This window comes from Bos javanicus, chromosome 5 (genome assembly GCF_032452875.1).
Source record: "Bos javanicus breed banteng chromosome 5, ARS-OSU_banteng_1.0, whole genome shotgun sequence".
Lineage (NCBI taxonomy): Eukaryota > Metazoa > Chordata > Mammalia > Artiodactyla > Bovidae > Bos > Bos javanicus.
Genome location: NC_083872.1, coordinates 58,358,615 through 58,375,380, shown reverse-complemented (window position 1 = coordinate 58,375,380; position 16,766 = coordinate 58,358,615). Strand labels below are relative to the sequence as shown.

The 16,766-nt window shown below is 38.2% G+C and overlaps 1 long non-coding RNA gene and 1 pseudogene across 1 annotated transcript in view; both read right to left on the bottom strand.

Annotated features, from left to right (window-relative positions):
* Positions 1 to 5,447, bottom strand: part of LOC133248857 (uncharacterized) — an 89,374-nt gene extending 83,927 nt beyond the window's left edge. Inside the window, exons 1-2 of the long non-coding RNA XR_009736781.1 lie at positions 5,392 to 5,447; positions 3,935 to 4,030 (exon numbers count right to left, since the gene is read on the bottom strand). This is a non-coding gene — a long non-coding RNA (uncharacterized LOC133248857). The remainder of the gene's footprint in view (positions 1 to 3,934; positions 4,031 to 5,391) is intronic.
* A 2,822-nt stretch (positions 5,448 to 8,269) lies between these two features.
* LOC133248852 (olfactory receptor 6C2-like) lies at positions 8,270 to 9,204 on the bottom strand (annotated as a pseudogene).
* Positions 9,205 to 16,766: the final 7,562 nt, after the last annotated feature.

Below are 16,766 nucleotides of genomic sequence, written 5' to 3'. Positions count from 1 at the left end.
AAAAAATAAAGAGGCTGAATACATCTTAAAAACAAAAAGCCCTAATTGTATGTATGAGGCCTACAAAACTTTCACTTCATTTTTAAGGTCAGCCTGGAAGTATTAGAGGATGATATTTCATTAAAATGGAAATCAAATGAAAGCAGAGGTATCTACACTTACATCAAACAGACATTAATAAAAAGTCTGCAATAAGAGATAGATGTTTATATATCGATAACAAAGTAAATCAAATAAAAGAATATAACATTTGTAAATATTTATGAACCCAATGTGGGACCCAACAAATAACAGACCTAAAGGGAGAAATAGACAGCAATACAATAATAGTAGGAGATTTTAATTCCCCACAATCAATCATGGATGGATAGATCATCATGACAGAAAATCAATACTGAAACATTAAACTGAAACTACACATTAGACCAGATGGACTTAATATTTACTGAAGCTTCCATCCCAAAGGGGCAGAATACACATTGTTTTCAAGCAAAACTAGAATATTCTTTAGGAAAGGTCATATGTTAGGCCACAATTATTAATAAACTTCAGCACATTGAAATCATATCAAATATATTTTCCAACCACAATGAAATACGGAAAAAATGTGAAGTGGTAAACTTGACTAAATTTATGGCAATCATTTTATAATATCAAATATGCAAAATATCATCACTACATTATATACCTAAAACTAATACAATGTTATATGTCAATTATATCTCAATAAAACTGAGATAAGAGAGAGCGAGAAATTACTTAACCATACATCTTCAGTCTCAGTCTGAAAGGAGGGCAGGAAGAATTGTAAATAAATTCTGAACTATTTTTAGTAAAAAAAAGTTCTAAGTTTGAGATTCTGGTGGTAAAATCAAACTTTTGGGAAAAGTTAGGCTGACATTATTTTATATCTATTATAGGAATAAGCAAATAAATACACGTTGATTGTCAGAGTTGGACATCAGTCTTTTAGAATCACTTAAGACTGAATCAGGCAAAAAACATCAATAAATGCAAACTTGAGGGGAAATTTTTGTTGAGAAGTAGAATACTTGCATGGTCATAAGGTATATTCCCATAGACTGCTTATTAGTTAAGGGAACTGTTATGATTATACAATGGAAAAGGCAAATAGGAATCAGACAGAGTGATCAGAAGTGTCTCCTTGAGAACAATAAAATACCATGGGTGTAGTACCCTAATGGTGATAGACAAGTGATGGCGATGGACAGAGAAGCCTGGCATGCTGCAGTCCATGGGGTCACAAAGAGTCGGACACAACTGAGCGACTAAACTGAACTGATAGTACCCTGCTGCTGCTGCTGCTGCTGCTGCTGCTGCTGCTGCTGCTGCATCGCATCAGTCGTGTCCGACCCTGTGCGACCCCATAGACGGCAGCCCACCAAGGCTCCTCTGTCCCTGGGATTCTCCAGGCAAGAATACTGGAGTGGGTTGCCATTTCCTTCTCCAATGCAGGAAAGTGAAAAGTGAAAGTGAAGTCGTTCAGTCGTGTCCGACTCTTAGCGACCCCATGGACTGTAGCCTATCAGGCTCCTCCGTCCGTGGGATTCTCCAGGCAAAAGTACTGGAGTGGGTCGCCATTGCCTTCTCCGGTAGTACTCTGGCCGAGGATAAATAACCTGAATATAACTATGAAGGATCATCAGAGAAAAGCAAACTGAGGAAATTCTATTGAAAAAAGGAGGTGAGGAGAGACTGCTTTCTACAAAAATGTACATCTTTAAAATATATACACACATGATGCACCAAATATAAGCAGCCAATCATGACAACTAAATCCAATATTTTATCTAATGCGGATACTAGGTAAAAGGGAACAAAAAATTATAATATTGGGTTAGTGCAAAATGGAAATATGGGTGATGAATTAGGTAAAATTATTTTATCTAAGTGTTAAATTCCTTGAATTTTCTATGACTTTGCAAGTAAATCTCTCAATTCTTTGGACTTACACAGTAAATTGTCTAGGGATGCAGTAGTAAAGGGCAATGATTAAAATATTTTTCCTGCACATATATCATGAAAAAATTATTATGAAGAGAAAAAGCAAAAGTGTTAGGCACTCAGTCATGTCCAACTCTTTGTAACCCCATGGACTGTAGGCCACCAGACTCTTCTGTCCATGGGATTCTTCAGGCAAGAATACTGGAGTGGATTGCCATTCCCTTCTCCAGGGGATCTTCCCGACCCAGGGATTGAACCTGGGTCACCCACACTACAGGCAGATTCTTTACCATCTGAGCCATCAGGGAAGAGAATTATGAAGAAAATTAGACAGCAAATAGCAAAGTAAATGCGGAAAATATTAACAATGGGTACACCTAGATATTCACATATTCTTGACATAAGTGCCAATTTTGTAAGTTTTCTGTAAATTTAAAATAATTTACATGTAAGAAGTTAAAGAAAAACCCTCATACTACCTTACTGCCTATCTATCGCTCCATATTTTTCTTTTTTTTGTGTGTGTGTGTGGGTTTTTTTTTTTTATGAAATGTTAATTTAAATGAAGCTTTTTTTTTTAATTTTAAACTTCACATAATTGTATTAGTTTTGCCAACTATCAAAATGAATCCACCACAGGTATACATGTGTTCCCCATCCTGAACCCTCCTCCCTCCTCCCTCCCCATACCATCCTTCTGGGTCGTCCCAGTGCACTAGCTCCAAGCATCCAGTATGGTGCATCAAACCTGGACTGGCATCTCGTTTCATACATGATATTTTACATGTTTCAATGCCATTCTCCCAAATCTTCCCACCCTCTCTCTTTCCCATAGAGTCCATAAGACTGTTCTATACATCAGTGTCTCTTTTGCTGTCTCGTACACCGGGTTATTGTTACCATTTTCTAAATTCCATATATATGCGTTATTATACTGTATTGGTGTTTTTCCTTCTGGCTTACTTCACTCTGTATAAAAGGTTCCATATTTTTCTTTCCTCCATTTTACAGCAAATTTCCTCCAAAGAATTTTCAGTCTGTTTTCATCTCTTTGCTGCCTACCTGCTCTTTTTTTTCTCACAGGAAGTACTTGGAGTTTTTAGAAATTAATGTTTCCTACTCCTCTATTTAGATTTTATATTCTGGTAAGAACACAAGATGAGATCTGCTCCCTTAAATTTTTAAGTATTGCTGACTATAGATGCTATATTGTACAGCACAGGTCTATTCTTTCTACATCAATCTTGCCTTCACAGTCTTATACCATCAAATATTCTTTTATCAAAAGAAACAGTCACTTCCTTGATATCAAATGCAGTAACCACTCATTAATCTTCACTTATTTCAAACTCAATTACTCTTAAACAGGTTCTCAAAAACTCTTTTTACTCCTAGCTTCTTTATTACCACACCCTTGAAATCCTTAGCTCAGTGCTCCCTCCTTCTCAGTGGAGTGGGTTGCCATTTCCTTCTCCAGGGGATCTTCCCAACCTAGGGATTGAACCTGGGTCTCCTGCATTGCAGGCAGACACTTTAACCTCTGAGCCACCAGGGGAGCCACCACTTCCCTTATACAAATTATCAAAAAATAAAGGACCATACTGCCCTCCTGTGTTTATATTACATACTGTCCCAAGGTGACCTTACTAATCACATTATTTCAGTGACATCTAATTCTTATTGATGCTCAGGTGATGATAATGATGATGGTGATGCAATAGATAGAATATATATATGAATTCCTTTTGTATGTCAAATGCCTCCTTTAACATTCACAAAATGAAATTCTTCAGTTGCCCACCCATTTTCCTCCCCTTGATCTCAGTTTTAGCAACACTGTCAACAAGATATTCAATGTAAAACTTAAGAAATATATTTGGCTCCCTATTTTCCATCTTCCTCACACCAGTACATCAGCAAATACTGTATTTTCTACATTAAAATACATCTATAATCCAACACAGCTTACCAGTACCAGCACAGGGAGCAAAATCCCCATCTTGTCTGTCAACTGATCTTCAGTGTACCCTCTCATCCCCTCTCTAAACACTTTCCTTTGTGGAAGCTGGAGGGACATTTTTAAAAGGTAGGTTAGTCCATGTCTCTCCATATTAAAATGCAACAGTACCTTCTTATTACTCATGAGCCATCACTTCCTAACCATCTCCAATCATTCTCTCTCTGCTGCTGCTGCTGCTAAGTCGCTTCAGTCTGACTACTCCCTAATCATCTGGTTTTCTCTCTGATCCTCAAGGAAGCCCTGCTCTGAGCCATTGCACACACTGAGCCATCTTTCTAGATTATTCTTCTCCTGTCTGCAGTGCTCCTGGATGCCTCTTGTCACTGTAGGCTTGGCTCAAAGGTCACCTATTTCTAGGTCCTCCCCTGATCATCAGATTTAGTGAGGCCCCTCATCATTTAGTTACTAAAATTTGCGCCAGCTGTTTTTCATCTTCTTCCTAATAATCAACAAATTCTGAAATTATCTGTCTTCCCCTCACTTACCACCAACTATAAGTTCCACTTGGGAAAGGAACTCAAATACCTTGCACTTTCCCCTATACCCATCTCTGAGGACAGTGTCAGGCATAGAGCTTTGCATGACAACTTTTGCTGAAATACCGACTTTTATACTTGTACAAAGAGAATCATTTAAACAGACATTATAATGTAAGCAAGGAAATTACAACAGAAACTCTAAGAATATTTCTAGGAGCTATTTGGCAAAGGAAAGTCTCTCATGAGATGCTTTTTGCCAGTATCTATAAATAATATTTTATAATAATAATAATGATGATGAACATTAATGTTTTCATATTCATGCTAATGAGGAGAAAAAATAATCAAATGTTCTGGATTTATCCTCCCTGACATAACTTCCAAGCAGATAACTGATGTTTCTTTTCTTTATTTTCTAATTGGCACACAGTTGATTTACAACATCATATTAGTTTCAGGTACACAGCAAAGTGATTCAGTTATGAATATATATATATATTCTTTTTCATGTTTTATTATCATTTATTAACATTATTATGAATGTATTATGCTAAATATACTGATATAAACAAAATATGCAATTTAAATTCACTTTTCTTATTTTATTTCAGTTTTTGTAAGTACTACTACAAAGCTTTAAATTCCGAACTTGGCTCCATTTTACTCCTATTGACTAGAGTTGTTAGAAATTCCAAATCCTTTCTATTAGATGATGTTTTTAAAACCTCACAGGAACTGATTACATTGTTTCCTAATTAGCTTTTCTACTTTTAATCATTCCCACAAATATCCCTGAAGGGTATGTTCCCTACACCAAGGATATGAAGCTATCCTTTCTCCTTGTAAAGTGTTTAGATCCCACCAGGTGGAGTCCCCCAACACAGCAAGTTTGCCAAATCATGAAAAATAAAACAAGGAGACATTAACCTGGGTTTCTGAGACAGATGACATGCAGACAGGTGGTGTTGTTGCTGCCGTTCAGTCACTAAGTTGTGTCTGACTCTTTGTGACCTCATCAACTGAAGCCTGCCAGGCTCCTCTGTCCACGGGATTCTTCAGGCAAGAATACTGGAGTGGGTTGCCATGCCCTCCTCCAGGGGATCCTCCCAACCCAGGGATCAAACCCATGTCTCTGACATCTCCTGCATTGGCAGGCAGGTTCTTTACAGGAAACCCATATATATACATCTGAAATAACCAAAAGAATTATTTCTTCAGAAAACATAAAATGGAGTTATCATATGATCCTGCAATTCCACTCCTCAACATATACGCAGAGAAGACCATAATTTGAAAAGACACATGTTCCCTGATGTCCAGAGCATGACTATTTACAACAGCTAAGACAAAGGAAGCATCCCAAGTGTCCATCTACAGACACTTGGTCTAAGAAGATTATATATATATATATATATATATATATATATATATATATGAAATGGAATATAACTCAGCCATTAAAAAAAGAATGAAATACTGCTATTTGCAGCAACATGGGTGGACCTAGAGATTATTATACTAAGTGAAGTAAGCCAGACAGAGAAAAACAAATTTCAAGTAGTATCACTTACATGTGGAATCTACAAAGAAAAAAAAAAAAAAATACAAATGAACTTATATACAAAACAGAAATAGAAGGTCCTTAGGAGTTCCTGAACCTTTGATATGGCTCTATATTCTCTCATCATCTTCTCTGATGATGAAGGAACTTCACCAGGTGTGGGCTGGTAGCAATCTGAGGCCAGCAGGGACTGAGAATGGGCTGCCTGATGGCAGCGGGCTGAGAGTTGTGTGGCAGGAAAGCAAACAAAATAGCAGTCAGGGAGATGGGGAGCGAGGGGATCCTCCAGAGCTATCTTTAGGACTTCTAGAGGAAGCATTTGTGCACTGAGGAGATGGCTGAGTAATCATTTGCTTGAGTTATTTTATGACAGGAGTCCTAATAGGGAACACGGAACTAACAAGGCACCACACACCAGAAGAGTTCAGGAAAGGTCAAAAGGAGATACCATGTGTCCTGCCACCTCCCAGAATCCTCCTTGCTGGAATACATCTTGGCTAAACAATAAGTGTGCCACCAGGAAGGACCCTGAGTCAGAATGATTGGCCAAAGATAACCCAGAAACTAATCCCACCTCCATAAAACTCGAGACTGCAAGCCACATGGAAGAGCAGTCCTCCTGGGTTCCTCTACCCTCCTACTCTCCACCTGAGCACCCTTCCCAGTAAAGTCTCTTGCTTTGCAAGTACATGTGTCTCCTCAGATAATTCATTTCCGAGTGTTAGACAAGGCCCTGGAAATAATCCCCCTTCCTGCAACACTTCTCTTTCCCCATTCCCTCACTCCCTAATTAGTAACTTCTCAAGTCTGCTCTTTGGAGCTCAGTGAAGCTCTAGGAGATCAAGGCCTTTTTCTACAAACAAGAAACATGGAACACAGAAAGGCTTTGACCCTGGAGTTCCCCCTTGGGGTCCTGCTTGTCCCCTTTTCATTGCTACTCTTCAATCCCAAAGTGAACAAGGGTGAGAAAAGAAAGGAAATAAAGTTTTGGATAGAGAGTTGAATCATTAACTTGGCAAGGGAACTCAGTTTTAGGGGGACACAGTTTCAGATCTCACTTGAGTCTGTCATTGACCTGTAATCAGACAATATGTTGGGTTGGAATGACATGAGGCTTGCAGTGGACTCTTTATTTAAAATAGCATCTTCAGTCAAGTGTCTGACACCGCAGCTGAGAGGCCTGGAAGAGATGGGCTGCCCAGGCATTTTTTATGGTCTTTCCATGAGGCTAGCTTAGGTTTCCTCACTGCTTGGCAAGACTAAGGTTTTCAGACTTTTCATTTGGCACCTGGATCCCCCCCAGGGAGGGTGTTCCCAAAAAAGAAGGTAGAAGTTGCAAAGCTTCTTATCTCTTAAGTCATACAACTTCACTTCTACCACACTCTCATGATCAAAAACAGACCCAGGCAAGTTAAAGGGAAGAGGAAGTAAATTACATCTCATGAGGAGGAAATGAGGTTGAAGAATATGAAACAACCGTTAACCCACCACAGCCATGACTCTGAAAATACCTCTAAAGGTCAAAAGTAGCTGCATACATTCAGCTCACCCTTCAACAGTTCTGCCCTTTGCAAATTTCTGGACTTTCAGATCCTTACTGTTTCACCACCATCTGATGCTTTAAGCCAATGATTTTTGCTTGGTATCTGCCTTTTTTAAGTGTTCTTACACAAGTTACTAGAGGAGGAGGAAATATACCCATAAACTATAAAGACTATGTAGTCACAATTTTTATATATTGCCAAGGGGGTGGCCAGTTGTTTCTATCTTCATTTTAGTACATTCAAATAGGAAGGGATATTAAAATATTCTAAGTTATACAAATTAACATATTATTTATTGTAAAGCAACATTGACAGGCTTAAAGTTAAAATTAAGGCTGCTTACATTTCCTGAAAATTTATGTACTTCTCTTGAAAAATAAAGGCACTTCAAAACAGATTTTATTGCAAAGAGGAAAAAGCAGTGATATGTCCAGAATAGGTTACATGTGCAAAACTAATGAATTTGAGAATGTTAAGTGGAATTGCTAAATTGCAGATTGGGCAGATATAGAAAGGGTTAGCAGTTTCAGAGGATTAGAAAAATGCTCAGCTACATAATGTTAGTCCCTTCAGGATTCTTTCTTAGATGTTCTCAGTTTTCTTTAATGCTTGCCCAAATTTGTTCACTCTCATGGCACAAATTGCCATCCACATACCAATGACACATATGTTACTTTAGAGTTTCTGGTGTAATGTTCTGCTACTTTCTTGAATAAAATATTAACCTTTTAAGAATGTCATGGAAAGACCACTTTACTTGTTTATTCCTCAGGGTATAAACGAAAGGGTTCAACATAGGAGCAATAGATGTAGTCAGCAGAGAAACTCCCTTATTACGAGCCACTTCATCCTTAGCTGAAGGTTTCACATACATAAAATGCAGCTGCCATAGGTGATGGAAACCACAATCATGTGGGAAAAACACGTGGAAAAGGCTTTTTTCCTTTCCTGAGCAGAGGGTAATCTTAGAACTGTCCTAATAATGTATATGTAGGACAGAACTATGCACACAAGGGTCGCTATAAAGGTCAACACAGCACAGAATATAACCAGCTGCTCTATGAACCCTGTATCCGAACAAGCATTCTTCAGTATTGGAAAAGCATCACAGAAAAAATGGTCAATAAAAGAGTCACAGAATTCCAGGTGGACACTCAGGCCAAGGGGTGGAAGGATAAACAAGAAGCCAGATACCCAAAAAGAGAGAATGAGGCTCCTGCAGACTCTGCTGTTCATGATGCTCATGTAGTGAAGGGGTTTGCAGATGGCCAAGTAGCGGTCATAAGACATCACAGTCAAGAGGAAAATTTCTGGAGCTCCAAAAAGGACAATAAAAAAGATTTGGCTGAAGCAGGCATTGATGGTGATCATTTTTTCCCCACTTGATATGATGTAGAGGTATGTGGGCACACAGGCCGTTGTGAATGAGATTTCTAAGAAAGAGAAATTTTGAAGAAAAAAATACATAGCTGTTTTTAAATGAGGATCCACAAAGATGAGAGAAATTATGGTCAGATTCCCAATTACACTTAGCATATATGTGACCAACAAAAAGACAAAAATCAAAATCCCTAGTTGTGTGTCATTTGTCAAACCCAGTATGATGAATGCTGTTATTGCTGAATGGTTTCTCATCACTGACTTGGTAGCATTGTCTGATCTTCAAATGAAAGTCACAGAAATTGGATCTGAGGAACAATTTCAAAATAAGACAGGATCAAAGGATGCCTTTAAATGACAATTAAATCAGTCACATGCATTTCCTTCTATACCTTGATGATTCATCTTTCATGAAATGATGCCCTCAAAAGCCACTGAATGTACCACAGGGTAGATAAAAGCATTTTGTGTGGGCTTAATCATATCTCTGTCCTCTACTGCATGAAAAACCTTGGGAAGGACATTGAACCGATCTGTGCTCCCACTGTCTTCCTTAATAAGATGGCTTTAATGATAATACTACATCATAGTGTTATTCTGAGAGTTAAATAAGATATGCCATATAACATCCTTATAATAGTAAACAAGAGACAATAATCTTTGTATAAATGTTATTTTCTTATTTTCTGATGCCAATCTCTCATAATCTCAAAAAAAAATTTTTTTAACACATTTAGTTTCTCAGGTAGCATCTCTCCCTCTCTCATTATTTTCTTCCTCATCTCTAGATTAATTTCATCAGCATAAAACTCTCTCTGGTATTCCACATATAATATTTTAAATCTTTCCCATTGGGGAGTAACATTTCTATCATAATTTTAATGTTTCCTATAGCTTTGATATGGTTTTGACATTTAGAAACACATTAATCTGAATATCCAAAAATAAAAGCAATTTATATCAAGAAAGATGAGTGGGAGAACAAAAAACTGAAAGCAGTTTGAAAAAAAATCAACCCATTTTTACCTCAAAAGATGTATAACCATACAATGACAAAGAAAAAAGACCTAACCCAAACTTATGAACATATTTTTTTGGCAGAAAGACTAAAATGGAGATCTTCATTATGCATTCAAACCTAAGTGTTATTCATCTTAAAAATATTGCTACAAAGCTATTTTTATAAGTCTCATGGAAAACAAAGCAAAACTCTCTAATACATACACAAAAGATAAAGGAATCTAAGTATATCACTACAGAAAAATCACCCAATTACAAAGGAAGAGAAGAAGAAAGAAAATAAAGAATTGCAAAACAGAAAGAAGCATTTAACAAAATGGCAATAGTAGATCCATACTTATCAACAATTACTTTAAGTGTAAATGGACATTTCTCCAATCAAAAAGCACAGAGTGGTAAATCAACTGTACTTCTATTAAAGTTTAAAAATAGAGTGGTGAATACATCTTTAAAAAGAAAAAAGCCCCAACTGTGTGAAGCCTACAAAAATTTAACTTCACTCTTATGGACATACACAGCACAAAAGTGAATGGATGCAGAACAATATTTCATGAAAGTGGAAACCAAAAGAAAGCAGGGGTATCTATACTTACATCAGACAAATAGACCTTAAGAAAAAAAAAAACAAACCTGGAATGAGAAAAAAAGATGTTAAAAAGGTCAGTCCAACAAAAGGATATAACCCTTGTAGATATTTATGCACCCAACATCAGTTCAGTTCAATTCAGCCCCTCAGTTGTGTCCAACTCTTTGCTACCCCATGGACTGCAGCACGTCAGGTTTTCCTGTCCATTACCAACTCCCAGAGCTTGCTCAAACTCAGGTCCATTGGAGTCAGTGATGCCATACAACCATTTCATCCTCTGGCCCCTTCTCCTCCTGCCTTCACTCTTTCCCAGCATCAGGGTCTTTTCTAATTAGTCGGTTTTTCACTTCAGGTGGCCAAAGCATCAGAGTTTCAGCTTCAGCATCAGTCCTTCCAATGAATATTCAAGACCGATTTCCTTTAGGATTGACTGATTTGATCTCCTTGCCATCCAAGGGACTCTCAAGAGTCTTCTTCAACACATAGTTCAAAACCATCAGTTCTTTGGTGCTCAGCTCTCTTCATGGTCCAACTCTCATATCCATACACGACTACTGGAAAAACCATAGCTTTGACTAGACGGACCTTTGTCAGCAAAGTAGTGTCTCTGCTTTTTAATATGTTGTCTATGTAGGTCATAACTTTTCTTCCAAGGAGCAAGTATGTCTTAATTTCATGGCTGCAGTCACCATCTACAATGATTTTAGAGCCCAAGAAAATAAAGTCTGTCACTCTTTCCATTGTTTCCCCATCTATTTGCCATGAAGTGATGGGACTGGATGCCATGATCTTAGTTTTTTGAATGTTAAGTTTTAAGCCAGCTTTTTCACTCTCCTCTTTCATTTTCATCAAGAGGCTCTTGTATGCTTATATCTGGGGATATTTTTATGCTGTAGTATAGTATATGTGTATATGCTTCTATATATGTCTTCAGACAACTAAAATGGCTGAGAAGAAAGATACCACAGTACACTGAGCTCATGTACAGTCCATATTTGTGTCTCATTAAAATGAACCAGGACTCCCTAAAACTTTGGCCAACTAGGGCTGAATGGAGGAGGTAAAAAGTGAACATGTAACATCTTATTATGCCAGAAGATAAGGAAATCCTTAGATAATAAATGGGAGCTTGTCTCAAGGCCTACAGAAGTCAGCTTAAACATGTCTGAGAAAATGGGAGACCTTTTGAGGATCAGGATTATTAAATACAACAATGAATTATAACCCATTGAAAACTTGGAATGCATGAATCTGTACAAATGAACAATAAATGGATCAAGTAAAAGTCGATGAAAAGGAAAAGCTCTTGCTTATAGTAGAATGCCAAGGACAAGCTGGTAGATGAGAAAGAGGGCTGGCATTGGAACAGTCTTTTGCAATCACTAAAGATGAAAGCATCATTAAGAACAAAGCTAGTTGAGGTGATGGAATTCCAGTTGAGCTATTTCAATCCTGAAAGATGATGCTGTGAAAGTGCTGCACTCAATATGCCAGCACATTTGGAAAACTCAGCAGTGGCCACAGGACTGGAAAAGGTCAGTTTTCATTCCAATCCCAAAGAAAGGCAATGCCAAAGAATGCTCTAACTACCATGCAATTGCACTCATCTCACACGCTAGTAAAGTAATGCTCAAAATTCTCCAAGCCAGACTTCAGCAATACATGAACCGTGAACTTCCAAATGTTCAAGCTGGTTTTAGAAAAGGCAGAGGAACCAGAGATCAAATTGCCAACATCCACTGGATCATGGGAAAAGCAAGAGAGTTCCAGAAAAATATCTATTTCTGCTTTATTGACTATGCCAAAGCCTTTGACTGTGTGGATCACAATAAACTGTGGGAAATTCTGAAAGAGATGGGAATACGAGACCACCTGACCTCCTTCTTGAGAAATCTGTATGCAGGTCAGGAAGCAACAGTTAGAACTGGACATGGAACAACAGACTGGTTCCAAATAGGAAAAGGAGTACATCAAGGCTGTATATTGTCACCCTGCTTATTTAACTTATATGCAGAGTACATCATGAGAAATGCTGGACTGGAGGAAACACAAGCTTGAATCAAGATTGCTGGGAGAAATATCAATAACCTCAGATATACAGATGACACCACCTTTATGGCAGAAAGTTAAGACTAACTAAGAAGCCTCTTGATGAGAGTGAAAGAGAAGAGTGAAAAAGTTGGCTTAAAGCTCAACATTCAGAAAACTAAGATCATGGCATCCAGTCCCATCACTTCATGGCAGATAGATGGGGAAACAGTGGAAACAGTGTCAGACTTTAATTTTGGGGGCTCCAAAATCACTGCAGATGGTGACTGCAGCCATGAAATTAAAAGACACTTACTCCTTGGAAGGAAATTCTGACCAATCTAGATAGCATATTAAAAAGCAGAGATATTACTTTGCCAACAAGGGTCTGTCTAGTCAAGGCTATGGTTTTTCCTGTGGTCATGTATGGATGTGAGAGTTGGACTGTGAAGAAGGCTGAGCGCCAAAGAATTGATGCTTTTAAACTGTGGTGTTGGAGAAGACTCTTGCGAGTCCCTTGGACTCCAAGGAGATCCAACCAGTCCATCCTAAAAGGGACCAGTCCTGGGTGTTCATTGGAAGGACTGATGCTGAAGCTGAAACTCCAATACTTTGGCCACCTCATGCGAAGAGTTGATTCATTGGAAAAGACCCCTGATGCTGGGAGGGATTGGGGGCAGGAGAAGAAGGGGATGACAGAGGATGAGATGGCTGGATGGCATCACCGACTCGATGGACATGAGTCTGAGTGAACTCCGGGAGTTGGTGATGGACAGAGACACCTGGCGTGCTTTGATTCATGGGCTCGCAAAGAGTCAGACACGACTGAGCTACTGAACTGAACTGAACTGAAAGATGGAAACAGGCAAACAAAAAACGCCAAGAATGCACAATCAAGGGGTGTTTTTTGTTGAGAAGCAGAATACTTTCATGGTCCTAAGGTATATTCTCAGAGACATTTAATAGCCAAGGAAACTGGAATGATTATATACTGGATAAATGGAATAATGATCAGACCTAGTGATCAGACTTGTCTCTGTGAGAATAATATAATATCATCTGTTTCATACTCTTGCCGAGGATAAATAACCTGAGCTTAACTATGATGGACCATCAGAGAAAATCAAACTGAGGAAATTCTATTAGAAAAAGATGATGAAGAGAGACTGAATTCTACGAAAATGCCTATCTTAAAAAAAAATACACATATGATGTTCCAAATAAAAGAGAATAAAGAATCATGACAAATAAATGCAATATTTTATCCAATTTGGATACTTGGCAAAAGGAAGGGGAAAATTACATTACTGTGTCAGTGACAAATGGAAATGTGGATAATGAATTAGATAAAATTATTTTATTAGTGTTAAATTTACTGAACAATACTGTGGTTTTCCAAGTAAATATCTCAATTCTTTGGACATTCACAATGAATTGCTAAGGATCAGTTTAGTTCAGTCACTCAGTTGTGTCTGACTCTTTGTGACCCCATGGACTGTAGCACACCAGGCATCCCTCTCCATCACCAACTCCTGGAGCATGCTGAAATTCATGTCCATCCAGTTGGTGATGCCATCCAACCATCTCGTCCTCTGCCATCCCCTTCTCCTCCTGCCTTCAATCTTTCCCAGCATCAAGGTCTTTTCCAATGAGTCAGTTCTTTGCATCAGGTGGTCAAAGTATTGGAGCTTCAGCTTCAATATCAGTCCTTCCAATGAATATTCAGGAATGATTTCTTTTAGGATTGACTGGCTGGATCTCCTTGCTGTCCAAGGGACTGTCAAGAGTCTTCTCCAACACCACAGTTCAAAAGCATCAATTCTTCAGCCCTCAGCTTTCTTTACGGTTCAACTCTCACATCCACAAATGAATATTGTGTCTAGGGATACAGCAGAAAAATTCATCAGAAGGACTGATGCTGAAGCTGAAGCTCCAATCTTTGGCCAGCTGATGTAAAGAGTTGACTCATGAGAAAAGACCCTGATGCTGTGAAAGATTGAAGGCAGGAGGAGAACGGGACAACAGAGGATGAGATGGTTGGATGGCATCACGAACTCAATGGACATGAGTTTGAGCAAGCCTCGGGAGATGGTGAAGGACAGGGAAACCTGCCGTGCTGCAGTCCATGGGGTCACAAAGAGTCAGACACAACTGAGCTACTGAACAACAGCAACAAAGTACACTTAACATGAGATTTGCTCTCTTACATTTTTAAGTGTACCATGTCTCTAAGTGTCTCAGATGGTAAAGCATCCACCTGCAATGAGGGAGATCTGGGTTTGATCCTTGGGTAGGGAAGATCCCCAGAGAAGGGAATGGCAACCCACTCCAGTATTCTTGCCATGGAAAATCCCATGGACAGAGGAGTCTGCCAAGCCACAGCCCATGGGGTTGCAAAGAATCAGACACAACTATTCGATGAACACTTTCACTTTCACTTTCTTGCTCATTATAGGCAGTATATTGCACACAGATCTCTAGATTATATTCTTTTTGCATAACTGAAACCATACCCATCAAATAGTGACTCTCCATTTCACTAGACTTTCTTCATCAGTCTTGCCTCCACCATACTGTCCCATCAAATAGACTTTTATCAAAGGAATCAGTCACAAGGCTGGATACTACAAAACTGTTAGAGGGAAGCATAGGCAGAACTCTCTGTGACATAAACTGCACAAGACCTTTTTTGATCCATCTTCTAGAGTAATGAAAATAAAAACAAAATTGAACAGATAGGACCTAATTAAACTTAAATTTTTTTTGCACAGCAAAAGAATCCATAAACTAGATGAAAAGACAATCTCAGGATGGGAGAAAATATTTGAAAATGAAGCAACTGGCAAGAGATTAATCTCCAAAATATGTAACCAGTTCATCGGAGGTCAATATCCAAAAAATATTACCCAATCAAAAAATGAGAAGAAGCCCTAAATAATATATTAGTCCCTGTACCTGGGACTCTGCCAAGTTAATGATGCATAAGTGAAAATTACCCATATTTTCAAGCTAATGAAAGTTCATCACTCTAGAAATAATCTCAGAAATTAGTGGTTTTCTTAATGAAATATCAAAGACAAATTTTGAAACTAGTACAAATTTTTTTCCTTTTCTACAGTAAAACATACAGAGTAAAATGTTTTATATAAATAAAACATAAATATCTTCTCCATCAGTTACAAATGGAAAGTTACTCAACTAATAAAATACTCAGTTCTTACCTTTCACATTCTTCATTGTTTTGTCTGGAAGCTGGACATCTGATGACAGAAGTGAATCTCCATTTGAAAAAATACATTCCAGTAGGAGAAGGCAATGGCACCCCACTCCAGTACTCTTGCCTGGAGAATCCCATGGATGGAGGAGCCTGGTGGGCTGCAGTCCATGGGGTCTTGAAGAGTCAGACACAACTGAGCGACTTCACTTTCACTTTTAACTTTCATGCACTGGAGAAGGAAATGGCAACCCACTCCAGTGTTCTTGCCTGGAGAATCCCAGGGATGGTGGAGCCTGGTGGGCTGCCGTCTATGGGGTCGCACAGAGTCGGACACAACTGAAGCGACTTAGCCGCAGCAGGAGGAGCATCTAAATGCATTACTAACCCCTTGCTGTTAGAAACACATACACACTTATTGCTAGTATATATTGGCTTCTAAAATACAACATAGACTATCTTATTTTTAAATTAAGAAACATTTCTCTGCACACTGAGGAACTGAAAGATAAAAAATTCAAAACAAAGAGAAATTGAGATGCTTTCAAGCACACAGATTTTTACATTAAAGACCTCCTTTATAACCTCCATCTGCAACAGATTCCCAGGGGGAAAAAAGGGGTGGAGTGAAGGTCCTTGAAAGACCTGATTCAAAAGTCTCTAATCTATCTAATATAATTCATTTTGTCAAAAGAATCTCAATCCAGCACCAATGGGATTAATGTCCTTTGAGAGAATAAGATGCAATAATAACAAATTCGATCCAAGCATAGAAACTAAGATACTATTTATAAATCAGAATCTATTCTTTATTATTGGTTAACAGTAATGATAAACATATTTCTTCCCATTTAGTTAAAAAGAGATGTAAACTACAATTTTATACTTCACTATGATATTTGCTGTAGGTTCTGATTTAAAGAAATCAAGAAAGTGCATATCTGCTCTTGGTTTGCTTAGATATTTTAA